The sequence below is a fragment of the Prionailurus bengalensis genome, chromosome A2, assembly GCF_016509475.1.
Source record: "Prionailurus bengalensis isolate Pbe53 chromosome A2, Fcat_Pben_1.1_paternal_pri, whole genome shotgun sequence".
Lineage (NCBI taxonomy): Eukaryota > Metazoa > Chordata > Mammalia > Carnivora > Felidae > Prionailurus > Prionailurus bengalensis.
This window is the reverse complement of record NC_057348.1, coordinates 159,303,787-159,324,783: the sequence shown is the minus strand read 5'-3', so window position 1 is coordinate 159,324,783 and position 20,997 is coordinate 159,303,787. Positions and strand designations below refer to the sequence as shown.

The window sequence follows — 20,997 nt, the reverse complement described above, 5'->3', positions numbered from 1 at the left end:
AGAGAGGGACAAGAGCAGATTGAAAGAAATTTGTATGAAAAATTTCTGAATAGTTCTACGTAAGCTATACCGATTTTCATAAATATCAACATAATCATAAAAAACAAAGCTGTCTTCAAAGATACAATAATGTTCTAAGTATAATAAAATGTTAAGTAGAGATGTTTAGGTCTAAACCCTCATTTTAGGATTAATTACTTGCCTGTCAATAATTTAGCAATTGATCTAATGAAAAGGTCAAGCCTAATCTAAGAAGACTTCTCAATGACCAAAATAATTCAACGGTGATGAGTAATTTCAGGATATACTGTGTTTAAAATCATTCTCCTTTTAGTGTGCGTAAAATTACTCATTACTTTGGGATGCCTGGGTGGCTCAGTGGGTTAAGCATTGAACTCATTGATTTTGGTTCAGGTCATGATCCCATGGTTCTGGGATCAAGCCTTGTGTTGGCCTCTGCACTGGGCACGGAGCCTACTTAAGATTTTCTCTCTCCCTCTGCCCCTCACCTACTTGCGCACACATGCACGCTCTCTTTCTCCCCAAAAAGAAACTTACTGATTACTTCAAAACTCAGCATTTTCCACTGGGATCCAGAAAAACCACTGGTTAAGTACACCACCCTGGTAGATGAAGCAAAAGAGATCCTGAACCAAAGTTGAGAAGATTAAATTTACATACTTATCTGTAACAACAGTCCTTTCATTAACTTCTATTAGGAAAAATTTAACGGAGTGACCAATGTTGAAAACAACTGGCTATTAACAAACATCAAGTTCAGCATTGCCGCAGCCCAAGTTCAAGCCTGCCCGCACTGACACCTGAGCAGACGAGATGACACATCAATATACAGAGCACAGAATTCCCAAGTGCGGCACAGCAGGAACTTCTTTGAAGGTGACGTGATCTTGCTCCCAGTCACTCCATGAAGGTCTGCAAACCCACACTTCTCAGTTGCTCTGACTTGCCACATTCTTCACTTTGTGTGCATGTGAGTGGCTTCCACTGGGAAGAAAGGAAAGCTTAGAGATCCTAATGCACTCCCTTGGTATGTTGCTTCTCTGCTGGATAGATGAAAGTAAAAGCCACCTTAAGCATCACCGTTCTGCCACCATTTCATCCAGTCTTTGGAACGAAACCAACTTTTATGGTCTAGCCCAGCTTCAACATTCAAAACCAGACTACAGCTCTAGGCAGAAGCCTCTAACTGAAATACCTTCTTCTCAGGTAGGCGTCAAACACTGCCACGTAAGACGATTACGCGAGCCAACAAAAGAGCAAACGAAACAACTTCTGACCCCCATTTATAAAGACATGGGTCGTCTTCCACGTCATGATAACGCCAAGCGAAATTTATTTTAATTACTGTGGTTGAGGCTTAATATCTCAGCCGAACAAGTATACAAAAGCACAACAAAATAAGCCAAATGATTTCCCACTTTCTGAACTATGAAAACAGTTTCATATTTTAACCTGTCCCTGAGCACGTTTCTAGTCCTCTGATGTAAAAAAATAATAAAATAGAAAATAAAAAAAATTAAAAAGTCTGAAGATAGCAGGCAAAGTCTCAGAAGACCTGACTACCCAATGCTTCTCTACAAACTAGCCTTGGAATTTCAATTTACCTTACACACCTCAGTAAAACTCACACTGAGTAATTAGGACTAGAAACACTAATGGCTCTGGGACTTGGATGAAAGAAGAAAATGGCCTGTAGCCAGGTAGGTTTCCAACTGTTGTAGGTTGCAGACTGGCATCCTGATGCTTTGTGCAGGCCCAGGGCACGGTGTGAGCTCTTTGCTCTCTTCTCCCCTGTTCTAACCTCTTTAGACAACAAACAAGCTTGGTAATCTTTGCATCATTATAGCGCAAAGGAAAATTCGGCTACTACTGTCGCCCTTCCCAGCCTCGGAATATTTGGTCTCAAGACTTCAGCGTCTTGCACTAGAAAGCCCATCCTTGAATGAAGGAAGGGTTTCTTTAGGTCAGTGAGAGATGCTTTAACTGGAGACGCCACGCTGGGAAGTGTTTCTGGCTGTCTTTCTAAACAGTTCAGAGAAAACTGAACGAATCAAGAAAGGAGGCCAATTAAAGCAGAAGCCAGGCTAGGTCCAGAACTGAGTGATTACAGACTGTAAAAACTGCAGTCTCAAAACTGAAGAAAGCTTGATGTGGTCCAACGACTGAGACAGGGTAAGGAGTCATTAAAATTCAGGAGAGCACTAGGGACCAGAATGATGCAGTGACACAAGTCTCAAATTCATCCCCGCTTGCCCAGCCAATCTGAAACCAACATATCCTTAACACATTTTTTAAATTTTTTTCTTAACGTTTATTCATTTTTTGAGAGACAGAGCATAAGCGGGGGAGGGACAGAGAGAGAGAGGAAGACCCAGGATCTGAAGCAGGCTCCAGGCTCTGAGCTGTCATCACAGAGCCCCATGCGGGGCCTGAACCCACGAGCTGTGACATCATGACCTGAGCCGAAGTCAGATGCTTAACCGACTGAGCCACCCAGGAGCCCCAACATTTTTTTTTTCTTAATGAAAGTATACTTGCCTTATAATGTTCTGTCAGTTTCAGGTACACAACATAGTGATTCGACAATTCTATACATTGTGCGACGCCCACCACGACTAAATGTAGTTACCATCTGCCATCATACAAAGTTATTACAATATCGTTGACTGTATTCACCGTGCTGTATTTTTCATTCCCCTGACTTCAAATTGATTTTATAACCGGAAGTGTGTGCGTCTTAATTCCTATCACCCTATTTTTTTCCATGCCTCATCCCCTTGCCTTCTGATAACCTCCAGCTTGTTCTCTGTGTTTGAGTCAGATCCTTAACATTTAGTGACCAAAGTTGTTCGGACGAATTTTCAACGCATTGTACTCAAAGTGCTGTTAGACTCCTCATTTATCTGTTGGACAAATAAAAAATGGTCTAGGAAGCAGAGGCATTCAATATTCGAATGCAGGATGGATCGCTTCAGAAGAACGTTTTTAGCATTAAAAGTGGTAAGTTGGCAAATGCATGAGGTATTAGTGGTAAGACGAGGAGGGGGAGGGAAAGAAGAGATGCACCCATGTGTGCACACACTTGTTTCTTCAAAAAGGATCTCTCCCGTTTGCCTAATGGGCTTTATGGATTATTTTTAATTAGCTCAGGTTGCCAATTTCCACAAAGGCATCAGTTACCAATAAGAGGTTTTCTTCTGTTCTACAATATCATTCATTTTAGGAAAACACATTCCCTACGTCTCGCTATGCAGATTTCATCTGTCACCACTGAAATCATTTCCTTCCAAAACTAACATCCTTTTTCAATATTCTGATGGGGGGGAGAACGACTGTCAATCTGCCTTAACAATTTGACCTGGAATGAACAGCCCTTTGCAGTCGTTGCTTGATTAGTTGGTTGGCTGGTTTTGAGAGGAAGAGAGGGAAGGTGTGAGGTTAGGAAAAAAAAAAAAAAAGTATGCTGCTGAGACAATTTACCAATGAACTATTTTTTAGTGATCAAAATTTATGTGACCCAGATGAGCCTAAGAAAATGAGCAGGATGCTACTTGAAATAATGGCAGGATTATATCCATGATTCCTGACCTGCTCTCAAATTCGGAGGCTCTGAAACACTGCCTCCCAAATCATCCTCCCAGCGGCCACGTAAAACAGTGTTCCCCTCCTGTGAATGATGTCAACTCTTTTCTGTCTTGGTTCAGAAAAAAAAATCAGTGAATTGTTGTGGGTCTCAGCCTACTGACAACCATTGCTACGGCCGGATTGGCCCTTGTGGTATTTATTATGATTGCAAGACACCCTCAGCAATAACCATCAGGAAACCCTGAGGAAAAAAAAAAAAAAAAGGTTTATTACTTACAGGTCCCGGAAATTACATGGAACACCTAGGGCCACACAGCGAGGTCAAGGGGACAGAGAGAGTGAGTGAGTGCAGGCCTGGGTTTTGTTTACTGGAGTTAAGACAAGAGGGCCTAGGGTTTCATGGGCTCACTTCGTATTGGTGGATTTAAAACAAAAGGTGCGAATTTAAAGCAAAGGAGGAGAAAAACCAAGTGGCCAAAACGGTCAGTTATTGAAATCAACCGGGATCTCTGCAACCAAGAGAGGAGGTTGGCAAAGCCTGGATCTTTATTTAGTTGCATGGCTGGCAATGTGTTCATCGGAGGTAGCCATCTTGGAAGTGTTGCCTCCTTTGAAGTGGATGCCTTGACTGTCAAAGCTTAAGTTGGGCACTTGCATTGCAAAAAGAAAAAGCCAACTGTCAGGGCTTGCACTACATGAATGGATTGCATTTATTCATCTTTACATCTCTCCTATTTTTTTTCTTAAGTTTTAGCACTTGTTAACTCATATCTATATTAGAACCTAGTATTGATAGGCAATTATTTTCCTCCAAATAATATTTTAAGTCACCGGATTAGGTCAGGTTTTACATATTAAATAAATACTGTGACACCTAGTTACCTCATCACAATCAGGTTTGAGAATATTCTGCACCTGTGGTTAGCCAACGTGGCAAAATAATTTAACATTTTGATCCCACGGTATTTTTAGGGAAAAGCAGCTTCTCTGTAGGAAGGTTATGGTTATCTTTACCTTAAATTTGGAACTAATGTGGGCAGGAGGGGACAAAAAGGAGGTAAAGAGGAAAGACCAAAGAATGAAAAAAGGCAAATGAATGGAGACGATGGCAAAATCATAATGCCGGCAGACCTGAGCATCAAAAGCCTTTGGGGAATCTGGCAGTAGATCGTGATAAATGGAGGACAGTGGGCTAGATAATGCTTCTTTCAGATTCTTTCCTCCCTGCCTTTTTCTTTTACAATTTTTATTTCCCCTATTATTTTCCCCCTCTATTTCTTCCCATTTCTTGTCTACCATTTTCTACTCTATCCAGCATCTTTTTCCTTTCACTCCTGCTATGCTCCCTCTTCCTGTCCATGGAGAACAGGGGGGGTCTGGGCCGCGTCTCACTGGAGAGGAGGAAGGGCAGTGTCTGATGGGCAGTGTTCCTTCCTTTTCTCTCCATCTGGTTACTTGTCTCTAAGGAAGACTCCAGGAAATAGTGGGCCTGACATTGAGTAATTTAGAGAACTTTCAGACATACTGCTCATTTCTAAACTATTCAGAAAGAGATGACAAGTTGGCGATCAATGATGCGATCCAAGATGCTATTAAGTCAACAAATTGTTCGCCACACAGTGAGCAACATAACTTTTTTTCCCACTGTCAACAGCCCCGTGTGGGCTTCACAGATATTTTATCCAGTACTTACGATAGATTTTGAGTACAAAATCCCCTTCTCTGATACTCTGGAACATATCCTATATTGTGCATTATTTTGTATCTAGGTCTGATAAGAAACCTTCTAAAACAGAATATATTAATGGAGCACATCTCATCATGAGGAGAGATGTCACTTTGACAAGAAGACCAACTGGCAATGAGCGTCCTCAGATACTCTGAAAGGAAAACCTCAAGGTCAGAAGTGAGAGTCTGGTTAGAATAGGCCCCCCTCGGCTCCAACATCAGAAGGGAGGAAGTGGCTTCCCTAGGAACGGAAGGATCATCCATTTTCCTTATCAGAGTCTGCCTAAGAGTCAGAGCTGGTCAACAGACTTATTCTCATTCAGATCTCCTCCCGAAGGAAGGGAAGGCAAATTGAAAAGCAGCAACAAAGAAGAAAAGAGACCAGATGAATTATACAACAAAGTAAGGCTCTGCTTTGTAGTTTAAGCGTAAATGAAATGGTTTGTTGTATGTGGAGAAGCGTTATTAATGAACCCAGGTAGGGACTGTTCCTCTTTTCCGGGCTCAGCTATTGTCCCGATTATATCTGTTACCTTTGGAAGCTCTTCGAACTCATTCAGTTCTCAGGGATATGTGATAAGCCTTCAATGTGCTAAATTAGAAGTAACCTGATTTAAAAAGCATAAGGACAAAATTAGGGTATTTTAAATGGTATTGGCACTGGGTTTCAGAAATAAAAAATGTATGGAGAAGTGAAGAGTCTCCTTAGAGAACAACAGAAGAATTTGATCTTTTCCATTTCTGGCTCATTTTTAGCAATGACAGATCACACTGGCATAAAACGAATCCCGCCCACATCGATTTTCCTTTTTTCCACAACACTGACCTACAAATGATTATATGCAAGGATTACGTGTATTTTTAATGTGCTCTAGCTGTGTAGCTTACAGTTATCTATCCTCAATACAGTCACAAATAGTTTTCTTCATATGTATTCCTCGCCACACATTGTGTAGAGTCCGAAGACAAGGCACTGAGTTCTGAATTTACCACTTACTAGATTTGATTTTAGACAATTTACCTATGTCTATCCAAACACCCCTGACCACAGTTTCCTAACATCCTCAAATAATTTTTTTAATGTTTATTTTTGAGAGAGAGGTACGGGGGTTGGGGGGTGGAGAGAACGTGAGTTGAGGAGGGGCAGAGAGAAGGAGACACAGACTCCAAAGCAGGCTCCAGGCTCTGAGTTGTCAGCACAGAGCCCGGTGCAGGGCTGGAACCCATGGACTGCGAGATCATGACCTGAGCTGAAGACAGAGGTTTAACCGACTGAGCCATCCAGGTGCCCCCACTCAAAGAATTTTGTTTAAATGAGAATCACATATATTAAAAAAAAAATTAGAAGGTGTTTGCAAAGCAACAAATGATGATAAAAGTCCTTACTATATACAATAAAAAATCATTACTATATTCTTACTAATTTCTCGTTGAAACAAGTAATTTACTGAACTGCTTTCACTGCGAAGGTAGACTTGATTGTCCTCACAATTCCAAAATATTGTATGTAAACTATCACAGCTCCTGTCACCATCCTCTTGAATTTAGTCCACTTTAGTAATCTTGGCTCGTGAATGTTTCTAGGTCCCATGCTTAGCCTCCATTTTGGTGTTGAACTTGCCTTTTGCTCACCTTTTTTTTTTAAGGTTTATTTGTTTATTTATTTAGAGCAGAGTGGGGGAAGGGCAGAGAGAGAAGGAGAGAGAGAGAGAGAATCCCACAGTGACAGTGCAGAGCCTGATGCAGGGCTTGATGTCACGAACTGTGAAATCTTGACCTGAGTGAAAAATCGAGAGCTGGCTGCTTAACTGACTGAGCCACCCAGGTGTCCCTTGCCTGCCTTTCATAAGCATCCGGTAGACTTTGTTCTAAAATCTGCTACAGGACTTTTATCCCTCCTTCCCCTTCATTTCCTCATAATCACTAGAGAATCAAACCTTATGCAAATGGCATTTTCAGCAAGCATTTGACTTTCCGACCCCGCAGAACTTTACCAGCTTCAGTAAAGTCAAAAGGAGAAGTAGGCAGGGAGAAGAGCAGGACGGTGACCTGAGCTGGGATGCAGTTTATGCTGCGATGTTGATGTGACGACCAGGTCCAACCCTGAGTCCTGGTTACACCACTACCAGGGCGTGAACTAGCTGAGGCGGTCAGGTGTAGAGTCCGGTTAGCCAGTATCTCACGGGATGCGCTAAAAGCATGCGAAGGTTCATGTTCATAACTGCACACATGTAGGCCTATATTAATTATTCATGTCTTCTCTTCCTTGGCGAAGAGTGGGAAAAGTCAGCACCCATGGGGAAAAATTCCATCCTCATGCTTATTCTGAGAAAATCAATTTTATCGGTAGTGGAGAGACCAAGCAGAGATGACAAACGAACTAGACTTGGTTTCGGCGTTCCATTTTAGGAATTAAAAGGAGGATTCAGTAAACTATGACATTTTAATGAAATTCAATCTTGTTGCTTTTCAATGGTTAACTAACATCATGTGCCTGAAGAGTTCTTGATATGTAAGGGTGCATTTATTACTGCCAAGAAGTAACAAATGTTTGAGTATCGTTTGAGTCAGGGTTTTTCAGAGAAACAGCACCAATAAGATGGATATGTATATAGAAAGAGATTTATTACAAGGAATTAGCTCATGGAATTATGGCGGCAGGCTAGTCCAAAATCTTCAGGGCGAGTCCCAAATTTTCTGGCTGGAGGGTCAGGAGAGCCACTGTTCCATTTCGAGACAAAGACGGTCCTATCGATCCAAGATGAGCCAATGTTGCAGATGAAGTTTGAAGGCCATCTTGTTCCCTGGGGAGGCAAATCTTTTTGTTCTAGTCAGGCCTTTCAACTGATTGGTGAGGCTCACCCACCCTATGGAGAGCAGTCCACTGATTTAAATATTAATCTCATCCAAAAACACCCAGAATCATGTTTGACCAACTATCTGATCACCCCATGGCCTAGTCAACTCGACACATAAAATTAAATTTCATAGACATTTATATATATATATATATATATATATATAGAGAGAGAGAGAGAGAGAGAGAGAGAGATTCTATACCTAAAACATAGGTGTATTATATATTATATAATTAGATATATTGCAAATGTTCCAGAAAACATAAGATATTCTTTAACATTCTAATATGCACTGCAAACCAGAATTCCAGAAAAAAGTACATGTGAGGGTGACTAGAATTTTGACTTGGTTATTGCCATTCCTGGATTGATTTTTTTTATTAGATGGGGTTTTTTAAGGAGCCTTCAAATAAAGGTATGACATTAACTCACCAATGGTTGGTGATCACCTTTTAAATCAGTGTTTCTTAAAAATAATTCCTTTCACACATTAAAAATGAAAATACATTATATTGATTCATTTATACCTTCAAAAATGTAGGTATTATCATAAATCTTCAGAACATCCCTTCTGATTAATTTTCTAGTCATTAGTTTTCCTCATCATGTCGTCCCTTGATGATGCTTCATTTCGCTTCAGCTTCTAAAACAATCATAACTCTCTATACTTTATCTACCTCACATGTTCATTACTTCCTGCAAAGATCACAGAAGTGTTGACAATATGAGATCTAATTCAACACTTCTAAAAATACATCTGTGATTGCAGAGTTGTCTTTAAGGCATTTATCTTAAATTACGGCTTGACATCGCATTTAGCAGATGACAAATGATGCCTCTAATCCTCTTGGGCCTCATTCCATAGTGCTTTCCACATCAAAATTGGTCAAATCCGAATGAGGTCAGCAAAATAAAGACCGGAGTGTCATGCAATACAGTTCCAAAGCATAAATTTAAATAACACTGGATTTATGTAAAATGTTTTATAGGAACAAAGCATAGAGGGTGGTCTTTGATACCTTAAGGATTAGATCCTCTCTGAGACTGTCTTCCCTGCCAGTTTCTTTACACTAGCTATGATCTCTCATCTGTGCCATCAGAGCAAAATTGTAAATGGGCTGTGCATATGAGAGAGCATAAGTTGTCTATACTGGCCTGAATGTTTATGGAGAGAATTGTTTTTAAGTCAAGTTCCTGTTTTGTTTTGTTTTTCAAGTTTTTTAATGTTTATTTTTGAGAGAGAGAGAGAGAGACAGACAGACAGAGTGTGAACAGGGAAGGGGCAGAAAGAAAGGGAGACAGAACCCAAAGCAGGCTACGGACTGTCAGCACAGAGCCCGACGTGGGGCGTGAACCCACAAACTGTGAGATCATGACCTGAGCCGAAGGCAGACGCTTAACCGACTGAGCCACCCAGGTGCTCTGTTTTTAAGTGACATTTTAAGATATCAGGCCACCCTCTCTGACCTCTTTTGGGCCTGATCCTGAAGAGATAGCACTTTGCAATACCCCACCTGGAAGGAGACGTTGTGAGGCCTTATGGAGAACTTGGGGGAGATTTCATTAAAGATTATATACAAAGATCAAAACCCCAAAGTAGCAAGTTATCCAGGACGGAAATGTTCAGATTTGGAGGAATCCAGTGTTCCGTGCTATTCTCAGTGCCAGCAAGGTCCTGGGAGGGCTTAGGAGATTCAGACAAGTTTATGCGACGATCGAGTCCCAGGCAGAACGGGAGTTCCACACCCAGGCTCTCAGATTCAGAGGGATCTGGAGCTTCGTGAACCCTTTCCAAGCAAGATAAGTGAGCTGCCCACTCAGAGGAACAGCTAAGTCACAAAGTTGATCGGGACTTTCCTCCAACCACCAGGCCTGTCTAGAAAGCCTTCCACGATTTGAGGGCCTGCCACTTTGTTTCTCAGGTTTCCACCTGGCATTCCCCAAAAAGTTAAAACTGAAAACAGCGGTTAAAATAAGTAAGTAACAAGATCTCTGACATCTGATTTTGGAAATCAACTTTTTTCCTCCTGGCTTTGGCAGCTTCCAAAGAGAAAAAAAAAATCATATTTAATCAGTCCCTAATCAAGAACAGTCCCATTATGGAGATGAGTGAGAAATTCCATGTTTTAGGACACTGAACAAGTAGTTAAAATATAAAACTTCTGTTTTTTTAAGGGCACCTGGATGGCTCAGTTGGTTGGATGTCCAACTTCAGCTCAGGTCATGATCTCACAGCTCGTGAGTTCGCCCCGCATCGGGCTCTGTGCTGACAGCTCAGAGCCTGGAGACTGCTTCGGATTCTGTGTCTCCCTCTCTCTCTGCCCCTGCCCCACTCATGCTCTGTCTCTCTCTCTCTCTCTCTGTCTCTCTTAAAAAAATAAACATTAAAAATTTTTTTTAAACTTCTGGTTTTTAAGAAAAAAATTTCACTTATTCAAAGATTTGGGAGATATATACACACACATGTGCTCAGAGCTCACATTGTTTATATTGGTTTATATCCAAGATAGTGTAACTTTAAAAACGTACAACCTAGAAGAAACGGCTCATGTGTTTTCTACAGGTCACCTTTTCAGTGATTTTCTTTAAGGTTACTATTGTCTGATGTTTTTATTATCGATTTTCCTCCCATTGGCGGTTTTCTCGAATAAAAATACATAAAAACCTGACCATGGTTTCCTTCTGCAAGAGCTTAAAGTCAATGCTAAAAGCTATTAAAACATACGGTTACCTAACTATCTATTTCATTTTGCCCCGGAAAAAATTACAAGCTGGAAATGTTACATTCGTTTTTCCACTTGAAATTGAATTTTCATTTTCTATTCCCCGCAATCGTGTCTCCCTTTCTACATAAGACCCTGTGGATTTCACAATCATGCCAGTTCTGTTCGGAGTAAGAGAAGGTCTTCCAGGAACTAATAAGCAAATAAGATACAGATGCGTCTGTGCCTTTAACCAGATACCAGTCCTCATTTTCATTTCTAATTGTCTGTAAAATGTGCAGATGTTTGTTCCAAACAGATACTCTTGTCCTGACAAGAGTAAGGATGCATTCGTAAGAAAAAGGCATGTCTAAGATGACTTTTTGAAGCCCAAGAATCAAGTCAAACCGTAGAAAGGTGTTGTTGAACATCATTGCTTTCTGTATGCCCTTACGGAGCAATTGTTCTCCACAAGGATTTTTTTAATATAATTGATTTACATTTAGAGCAAAGTTGCTTTTATTTGCTCATTTACATGCAATGCTTTAGTGCTAAGGGGGATATACAGATAAAAAAAAAATTGAAGAACCACAAAGCTTAACCTGATATCTCAGATGGGGAGGAGCCCGAGAATTCTCCCGATGGTAGTAATAGAAGCGGATGTAAAAGAGCCCACACTTGGGGAACCAAGAGAGATGAATTATAAAATGAACAGAGACTGGACAGGTATATATTAGGACCACCTAGTGTCGTATGTAGGTTGGCTTCAGAGAAAGAAAGAAACTTTGAGGGAATGTATCATATAGTCCCTCCATTAATGGATATCGTTTATTACTTAGTGTGTACATTTATTATACTCAATCATTCCCCCCCAGTTTTTAAATCCATGTGTCCATGTAGGTAAATATGTATGTATAATGGCACGTGCCTATGTATGTATATGTGTGCGTATGTATGTATCCATCATCTATCTATATATCATCTATCTATATATCAACTATATATTTTGGCTTGGCATCATTTTGCGAGTTCAGCAATTGACTCATTATAGCTACTCTGTGAAAACAGCACTCACTTTAACTGACCTGAACAAGTATTGGTTAACCAATGAGTGTCCCTTTCTTACTGTGTCCCAAGATTAAGTACACAGATCCATAGTACCTATCTAGGTTTTTTAGTATAGAGTGAAAATTTTTAGAAGGTGAGATACCTAGTTGAGAATCAACTAGGCTATGATCCTAAACAAGGCTTCCTTTTGCAAAATCTTACTTCTGCATAAACAAATTCAGTTAAAAGTTAAAACTTTCAATGCAAATCCTTTGCCTTGCTACCCTAGATGCCTAGAAAATGCAGAAGAAGAAGAAATACTTCTAAGAAATACTCAGAAATGGCAGAATGACCTTCTTAGGCTTAAATAATTATCTATACCAAGAAATGATTTGATTTTATGAAATTAATCTATGAGGACAGGATAAGAAGCGATTACTTATAACTAAGTGGAGCTATGCTCAATGATACCTGAGAAATGTACCTTTGAAGGTGATCTCCAAGAGCTTAGTATTTTATGTTTATCTTTAGTTTGAAACAGTTTGATTGGGATGTACTTTGTTGTGGCTTTCTTCATTTTTCCTTCTACTTGGAGTTTACTGTTTTCGTCAAATTTGAACATTTTGGGTCATTATTTCTTTGCCTCTCCATTCTTTCAGGGCCCCGAGCTGGCCCACAGCTCAATGATGCTCTACTCATTTTTCCCTGTCTCTTTTCTCTTTAGGTTTCATTTTAAATGATTTATGTTCATTGGCAAGCTCACTGGTCTACAATGTCTAAACTAACATTAATTGCATCTTATGTATTTTTTTAATCTCTAGGAGTTCAAATTTTCATTGCTTTAATATCTTCCACATCTGTAATTATCATGATCAATCTTTCTTCTATGTTTCTTGAACATATGGGACACAACGGTAACAACTGTTTTATGTGTTTGTCTACTAATTCTATTATCTGTGTTATTTCTCGGTCTGTGTTGATTATTTTCTTTCTCCTCGTTATGGGTTAGATTTTCCAGCTAATTTCCATGCTTAGCGATATTTGATTGGACAGCAGACATCGTGAGTTTCACCTTATGGCATCTGGACATTTATATACTCTTATAAATACCCCAGGTTTTGTTTTATGACTCAGTTATTTGGAAATATTTTGATCATTTTGGGTCTTGCTTTAAAGCTTTGTTAGATGGGACTAGAACAGCATTTAGACTAGGGCTAATTTTACCCTACTACTGAGGCAAACATTGGTGGGGGCTCTACCTCATGAATGACGAGGTCTTCTTCTCTGGCTGGTGGGAACAGACCCTCCTTCCAACCCTGTGTGAGCTTCGACTATTGTTCCCTTTATTTGTTCACAGTAGTTCTGTCTCCAGCCTCAGGTAGTTTCCTCATGCATATGTCTGAATCAGTACCCCACTGAAGATTCTAGAGTGATCCTTTTCAGAACTCTAGAGTTCCCTTTCCATACAGCTGCCTCCTCTCTAACACCCTACCATGAGCACTCCGGCCATCTTGGCCTCTGTAGACTCAGCACTGTCTTCTCAACCCCGGAGATAGCTAAGTCCCTCCTATCCCTGCGCAGCTGCCTGGAACTTGGGCTGGCTCTGAAAATGCTCTCCGGGCAGCAAACTGGGGCATTATAGGCCCCTCCTTATTTGTTTCTCATCTCTCAAAGATCACTGTACAGCACCGACTCTTGTCCAGTGTCTTGAAAATCACTACTTCGTGTGTGTTCCATGGTTTTGTGGCTGTTTTCAGATGGGAGGATACATTTGATCCCTACTACTCCATCTTGGCCAGGACTAGAAGCCCTTCCATGATACTTAATATCTTGTTGTGGATGAATTAAAGATGAATTAAAGAAAACATACATGGGGCACCTGGGTGGCTCAGTCGGTTGAGCGTCCACATTGGCTCAGGTCATGACCTTGCCGTCTCTGAGTTCGAGCCCCGCGTCAGGCTCTGTGCTGACAGCTCAGAGCCTGGAGCCTGCTTCGGCTTCTGTGTGTGTGTGTCTCTCTCTCTGCCCCTCCCCCTCTCATGCTCTGTCTCTCTCTGTCAAAAATAAATGAAGATTAAAAAACAAAAGGTGAATTAAAGAAAACATACAGAACAACATATAAGTAAGTGTTAAACTGTGTGCATGGCTCTCATTGCTCCTGGAAGTTAAGTTTAAAGGAAAACTTAAGTTCAAGTAATAATGACATGAAGTTTATTGAATATCTGATACCAGCGTATGTTTTATATTTCCAATTGAGGAACAAATGGGAGGACTGGACAAAAACTGTAACTGGGTGGTTTTGGTGGAGATAAGAAGTGAATACTGTTAGCAAACAGAATTATCTGGTGTTGAAATCTATAGTGTCTGCTCTTACTATTTTAAAGACAAGACACAAACCACATTGTACTCATCTATTTATTTGTTCTTTGGTTCAATCAAATATTTATTGAATATTTACACGCCATAGACTATACACTGGGAAACTGCTACGTGTAGTAACGAATGAGGCAAGTGCGTTAAGCGCAACTCATGCAGGAGAAATGTATATACAAATATTCATTAAAAAACAATTACTATAATGAAACTTTATGCCAAATGGCATGGAACCAAGATATCTACAGAAAAGAGCCAATTGTTCCCTCTGCGGGTGGGGGTAGGAAACCAGGAAAATTTTCAGAGGCAAGGTGCTATTTAAGCTGCATCTGAAAAGTATTTGAAAACATGCCAGGTAGAATACTGTGAGAAAGAGAGAGCGCATTCTAAACATAAAAACAAGACTGGCTCACGATTTGTGGGACCCAGCGCAAAATGAAAATGCAGTCCTCTTTCAGAATAGAGATGGCAAAGCATCAAATGAAGTGAAGGGCCCTTTCGAATGCAGGGCTCTGTGACTGGACAGGTCACACGCCCACAAAGCCGCTGTTTATGTCGACAGCACAGGCTGTAGAGTGGTGGGAAAGTCAGAGATGAGCCTGGGAATAAAGTAGAACATAGGAAGGAACGGATGGTTCGACTGAGACCATGCCAGAGAAAAGGGGAATTGAGTGAGAATCCTTAGAATTTCTTCAAAAAACAACAAAACAAAACAAAACAAAACGCTCTTAGTTTAGTGGATCTTTTCTACTGCTTTTCTAGTTTCTGTTTCTTTCTGTGCTCATCTTTAATTTTTGCTTCCTTCTGCTAACTATAGTCTTACTTTGTTCTTCTTTCCCTGGTTCCTTGAGCCGTAAAGTTAGGCCGTGTATTGGAGATCTTCCTTTTTGAAAAGAAATTAGAATTATTTAGAAGTAAACAATTTGACTACTAATCTAACGGCGGCTTCAGCTGTAAGTTTGAAAATAAGTAATCCCACCCAGGAAGTCTACCTGGCACACTATTCCAAAAGGCGCTCACAAAACAGTATCTTTCATCCCACATGCCTTTGGCAATGAAAGTTGATCTCTCCTCTCATCAAGAAGTGGAGTCTTTTCCTCCTTGTCCTGAACGTAGGATGACTCAGCGATCAGGTTTAACCAATAAAATATGGCAGAACTGACAATGTATGGTTTCATTTAAGAGGACTTGTAGATTCCATTTTGTGCTCTTGACACAGTCTCCCTGAACTCTCATCTAGTACCTTTCAGAAGACCAAGTTAACCATGAGGATAAGCCTCAGGGAAAAAAGTGAGATGCTAGATATGTATATGTACATATATAAAGCCTTATTAGATGTCCCATCCCAGCTAATCCAAATGCAGACGAATGGGTAAACCCAGCCCACACTGGGCTGAAAAATCACCCACCTAATTCCTGCAAGAATTCCAGACCCATAGGTTTATGAATAATCATAAATTATTGTTGCTTTGGGCCAATCATTTTTGGGGTGATTAATTATATAGCAACTGATAACCGAAGCAGAAATCTACCTTGATATATAAAACATGGAGTATCATTACTTCTAAATTTCTCATGTTCTCTTCAAAAATATAGATTTCATTTTATTTTTCATTTCATTTCATTTCATTTCATTTCATTTTTTAGAGAGAGAGAAAGAGAGTGCAGGAGATGGGCAGAGAGAGAGAGAGAGAGAAAGAGACAGAGACAGAGAGAGAGAGACAGAGAGAATCCCAAGCACTAACAGTGTGAAGCCTGATGTGGGGCTCGAACTCATGAACACTGAAATCATGACCTGAGCTGAAATCAAGAGTCAGATGCTTAACTGACTGAGCCACCCAGGCACCCCCCAAAAAAGGATTTTAAAGCACGTTATTAATTACTTTTAAAATGCTACCAATTGGGGTGCCTAGGTGGCTCAGTCGGTTGAGCGTCCGACTTCGGCTCAGGTCATGATCTCGCGGTCCGTGAGTTCGAGCCCCGCGTCGGGCTCTGTGCTGACAGCTCGGAGCCTGGAGCCTGTTTCAGATTCTGTGTCTCCCTCTCTCTCTCTGACCCTCCCCTGTTCATACTCTGTCTCTATCTCAAAAATAAATAAACATTAAAAAAATTAAAATGCTACCAATTATTATAAGGAATAATAACTATGACCTGTTTTTTGCTGTTCTTTTTAGATCAGCTTCTAACTTTTTACAAAACACAACAAACCTAAGTAGTATTGGTAAACACCTTGAAGAAGACCATAGTTAATAATGCAAATATAAACTGAGGAACAGCACGGATGAAACTGCTACATAGGGAACTGCTGACCGTTAACTATAACCGGGCCGACCGTACATCAATGTTGCACAGACATCAGCTGCTGTGAACATCCCTGACAAATGTAATCTTTATTCACCTAGATACAATAAACTGACAGGACAGTGCAGTCTCTCCATCATCACTGATTACACTCTGTAATGTGGCAGATTTTACATCACTGTCGACTAAAGCAGCATCGTTTTAAAAAGCGCACCAGCCAATTCAATTATCAGGAACATTTGTGAAATGTGCAAATGGGCACAGAACTACTATGGTGTCCCCCTTACACACCCTTCAGTATCTTCCACCCAGGTCTCACAGTTCCAGACCAAGATGGAGTTGAGGTACATCCCAGTCCTCCTGCTGAGTACAACTCAAATCCTTGATAGTCTAAATGAAACACATGTAAGAAGGCCGAAAATTAGAGAGGAGACAGGCCGGCTAGAGACATGGACGTCTGAGGAATAACTTGGCAGTGAACTGCCCGGGTTTTCTTTTTGTCTCATGTATCCAGACTGGGTGCGGGAAGTCACCAACCCAGAAACACCAGTGGACGCGGGGGGAAAAAATGACCATAAAAGTCAACTTTCTGTAGTCAGAAGACCAGGAAGGAGGCAACTTAGCAAGACAGAAAACTTCTCTGCAATAAACATCTGCTCCAGCAAAACACTGCAGAAGAAATTCACCTCCATCCCAGCAGCAAAGACCAAACGGGGAGGCTATACTGCCCCTGCACCCGGCCCTTACCAGCCATGTGCAGCCTGTCCCCACCTTACGGGAGAATGGAGAAGATCAGAGACCCTGACTCCCGTCCCACCCCAATGTAATTAAGTACCTCTTTCCCTTCCCACCAGGAGAGCACCAGTGGAAGCTTAACAGGGAACCTAAAATCCCACCTCGATCAAGCAGTAACAAAAGCAACCCTCTCCACAGTATGGTAACAAAGGAGGCTGAAGCAGAAAACCCAGAATTTCACACCAACCTGACAGTAACAAGGCAGAGGGTGTCAGAGAGCTGCTACAATGGCAAACGTCAAGAATGTTCAGAGTCTCTTAACAATACCCCCAAATGTGTAGGATAATTTCAAAATCACTCATTGCACCAAGAATCAGGGAAATCTCTCGGGGCGCCTGGGCGGCTCAGTCGGTTAAGCGTCTGACTTCGGCTCAGGTCATGATCTCGTGGTTTGTGAGCTTGAGCCCCGCGTCGGGCTCTGTGCCTGGAGCCTGCTTCAGATTCTGTGTCTCCCTCTCCCTCTGCCCTTCCCCTGCTCACTCTCTGTCAATAATAAATAAATGTTAAAAAAGTTAAAAAAAAAGGAATCAGGGAAATCTCTACTTAAATAATATAACTGACAGATGCCAACACTAAAATGATACCTAAGTAGTAACTGTGTGACAAAGATTTCAAGGTAGTTATCATAAAAACTATTCAACAAGTAATTATGAACATTCTTGAAACAAACAAAAGAACAGAAAGTCTCAACAAGAAAAAAAATAGAAGATTTAAAGATACAAGCAGAAGTTTTAGAACTAAAAATACCATAAGAAAGCTAAAAATTCAAAGGATGGACTTCAGAGCAGAGGACAGCGGGGTGCCTGGGTAGCTCAGTCAGTTACGCATCTGACTCATGATTTTGGCTCAGTTCATGATCTCACGATTTGTGGGTTCGAGCCCCACATTGGGCTCTGCACCAGTGGTGTGGAGCCTGTTTGGGGTTCTCTCCCTCTTCCGCTCTCTCTGACCCTCCCATGCCCCCCCCTCAAAATAATAAACTTAAAAATGATAATAATAAAAAAAGATCAGAGGAAATAATCTGTGAATTAGAAGACAGAATAGTACAATGACCCAATCTGAACAACAGAGGGAAAATGGACTGGGAAACAATAAAACAAAACAAAACACAGTCTCAGGCACCTGTGAGACTGTAACAAACGACCTACTATGCATGTCATCAGAATCCCACAAAAACAGATGCAAGAATGTAGAGCTAAAAGATTATTTTAGAAAAATGGCTGATAAGGACTTGGAGGGAGTTATGATTTCTACTCCCAACAGCCTGTCATAGTTACTTCGTATATGGCTGAGGGACAGTAGCAGCTTTGACTCTAAAAGGCAGCCAAGGGGAATGTCTGTGGCAACAGAACAGTTCTGGATGTTAATTGCAGAGATGGTTACATGCATCTACACACACAATAGATATTCTTCACATTGTACCAATGTCCACTCATTGTAGTGTAGTTTTATGTGGGTAGTTTTATGTTTATGTAGACATAATCATTGCCAGAAACTAGTTGAAAGGTACATGGGACCTCTTGGTAAGATCTTCGCAACTTTCTGAGGATCTGTAATTATTTAGAAATAAAAGGATCCTATATTCCCTGTCCCTCTCCTGAGGCTGTAGACAGTACAGGGTAAATAATTTGGAGCTGGAAGCCAGAAGACCCAGTTGTAGTGGCCACTGTGTGAAATGTCATCCTGGAAAAGGATATCGTCTTGGAAAAGCATCATGACTTTCTGTACTTTATCTCCTTAACCGTGAATAAAGAGACAAGACTAGATTTCTAACACCTCTAATTTTATGGTTGGAAAATTTAGTCACAGTTAGGAGTTACACTGTATGATCTCACGATGATCACTAAATATGTGTGGGTAGCAATTACGAACTTGTCTTTACTCAGTAATTCCTATTTTAAGACACTTCACAGGAACCTGTGGATTAAGTTAAGGATATATAGGGAGTTTCCTGTCCACAAAAGTTGTTTAGACTCTGAGAGGCTAATTTTCATTCAATTTTGAAAACTAACACTGTTTAAACAAAAAGTCATGCATCTGTAGCCCCATTTTTTCCCTTAGATGCACGTATTCTCACGTATATTCAAAACTCTGAGAATTAAGAAAAATAGGGAAAAAAAGTCATGAGGAACTTGAAAGATAGAATTGGTTCTCTGATCTGATTCAATTTAAATCCCCAGGATAACAAGCAAACTACATTGATATTCTTTTATCATAAAGAATCCATTTGGGGATGTTTATTAACTCTAACAGTCTTCTGCTTGGCATTTCAAACTATTAAAATAAACACTCCTGTGATTATCGCAATTTGAAATATTACTTTGTCAAACTGTTAGGCCTGAATTTATAGCACAGGTGTTAATGAGGCATGAAAACTTTTCCAACCTGATTTGCAGTTGCAAGATTTTCATATTTTATAGCAGGGCAATTTTTTCTGAAGTTTACATAATGCCAAGGAAAAGAACAGTGTCTTTGCCAGTATATGCTCTGTATTAGATCATCAAAAAAAAAAAAAAAAAAAAAACAATTCAGGGGATGATTTGAAAAGAGTAAATTGGTTCTAGAATAAATAGAACACACTAGAAAAAAGTGGTCTTGTGATCTTTAAAGGGCCTTAACATGAATGCTGTTGCTAATATTCAGCCTCAGAAATGCACATCCCTTCCCCTGATATGAAATGAGAATAGAGCCAGCCCTTGAGACAATAAAATATCTTCTCTCCTTCACTGAAGCTATATTCTTGGCATAACTGTGCTAGGGCATATACTCTCAATTAAGCAATAAAAGTTAGGCCCACCGCAACACTTAAAATCATGTTAATACATTTGTCCCCAAATTTTAGATTCAGCATAAATCTAACAGAGGCATATTATCTAAAATGTGACTTGAGTAACGTAACAAGACCAATGTTCTTAGCCACGTTGACGAGTACATTTATAAAATATTGTCTTTATCTCTTTAAAATAGATGGCTTTTAAAGCTGAACTAAAACTAAAAATGGGATCTTTGTATACACTGAAACTACAGTTAATATAAATCATTAGTTTGTGAACACTTGAAAAAATTATGTGCCTAAAGTTAATATGCTCTATATACAGAGCTGAACTCGGGTAAAATGTTGTGAGCCGTCTACTTCCGTAGTCAGAATCTCTCTTGGGCTTTTCCCAGGTATGAAACAATAAAAGTGATGAGATGCTTTGTTGAGCTAGGGCAAGACTCATGGGTTGAGTATTCTGTATATTTCAACTAGATTTCTCTCAGGCATCTAAATCAGAACCTTCAAAAGTGGCTCCAGTGTGCTGTGTAATACTAAATATTCAGAGTTAAAAATAAATCTGCATGTGATAAAACCCACTTGAGAGCTGCCTTCACCAACTTCTCACTGTTTCAATGTCTCACATGTTTCATTTCATTTTTATCCCCCTAAAACCAATTGGCCTTTTCCTTAGCTCAGTGACCACCTAGGCAAGAAGTAACAGGGCTTTGTTTTTCAGAGTAAATGTTCACTGATGTGAATCTGACACCATCATGTTCTCAGGAAAGCACCAGAGTGCTTGTAAGTATAACTTCTTTTTTTTTCTTCTTTT

At 40.3% G+C, this 20,997-nt stretch overlaps 1 protein-coding gene across 1 annotated transcript in view; it reads right to left on the bottom strand.

Annotated features, from left to right (window-relative positions):
* CNTNAP2 (contactin associated protein 2) overlaps positions 1-20,997 on the bottom strand; it is a 1,977,233-nt gene that overhangs the window by 1,664,669 nt on the left and 291,567 nt on the right. The window lies entirely within an intron of this gene.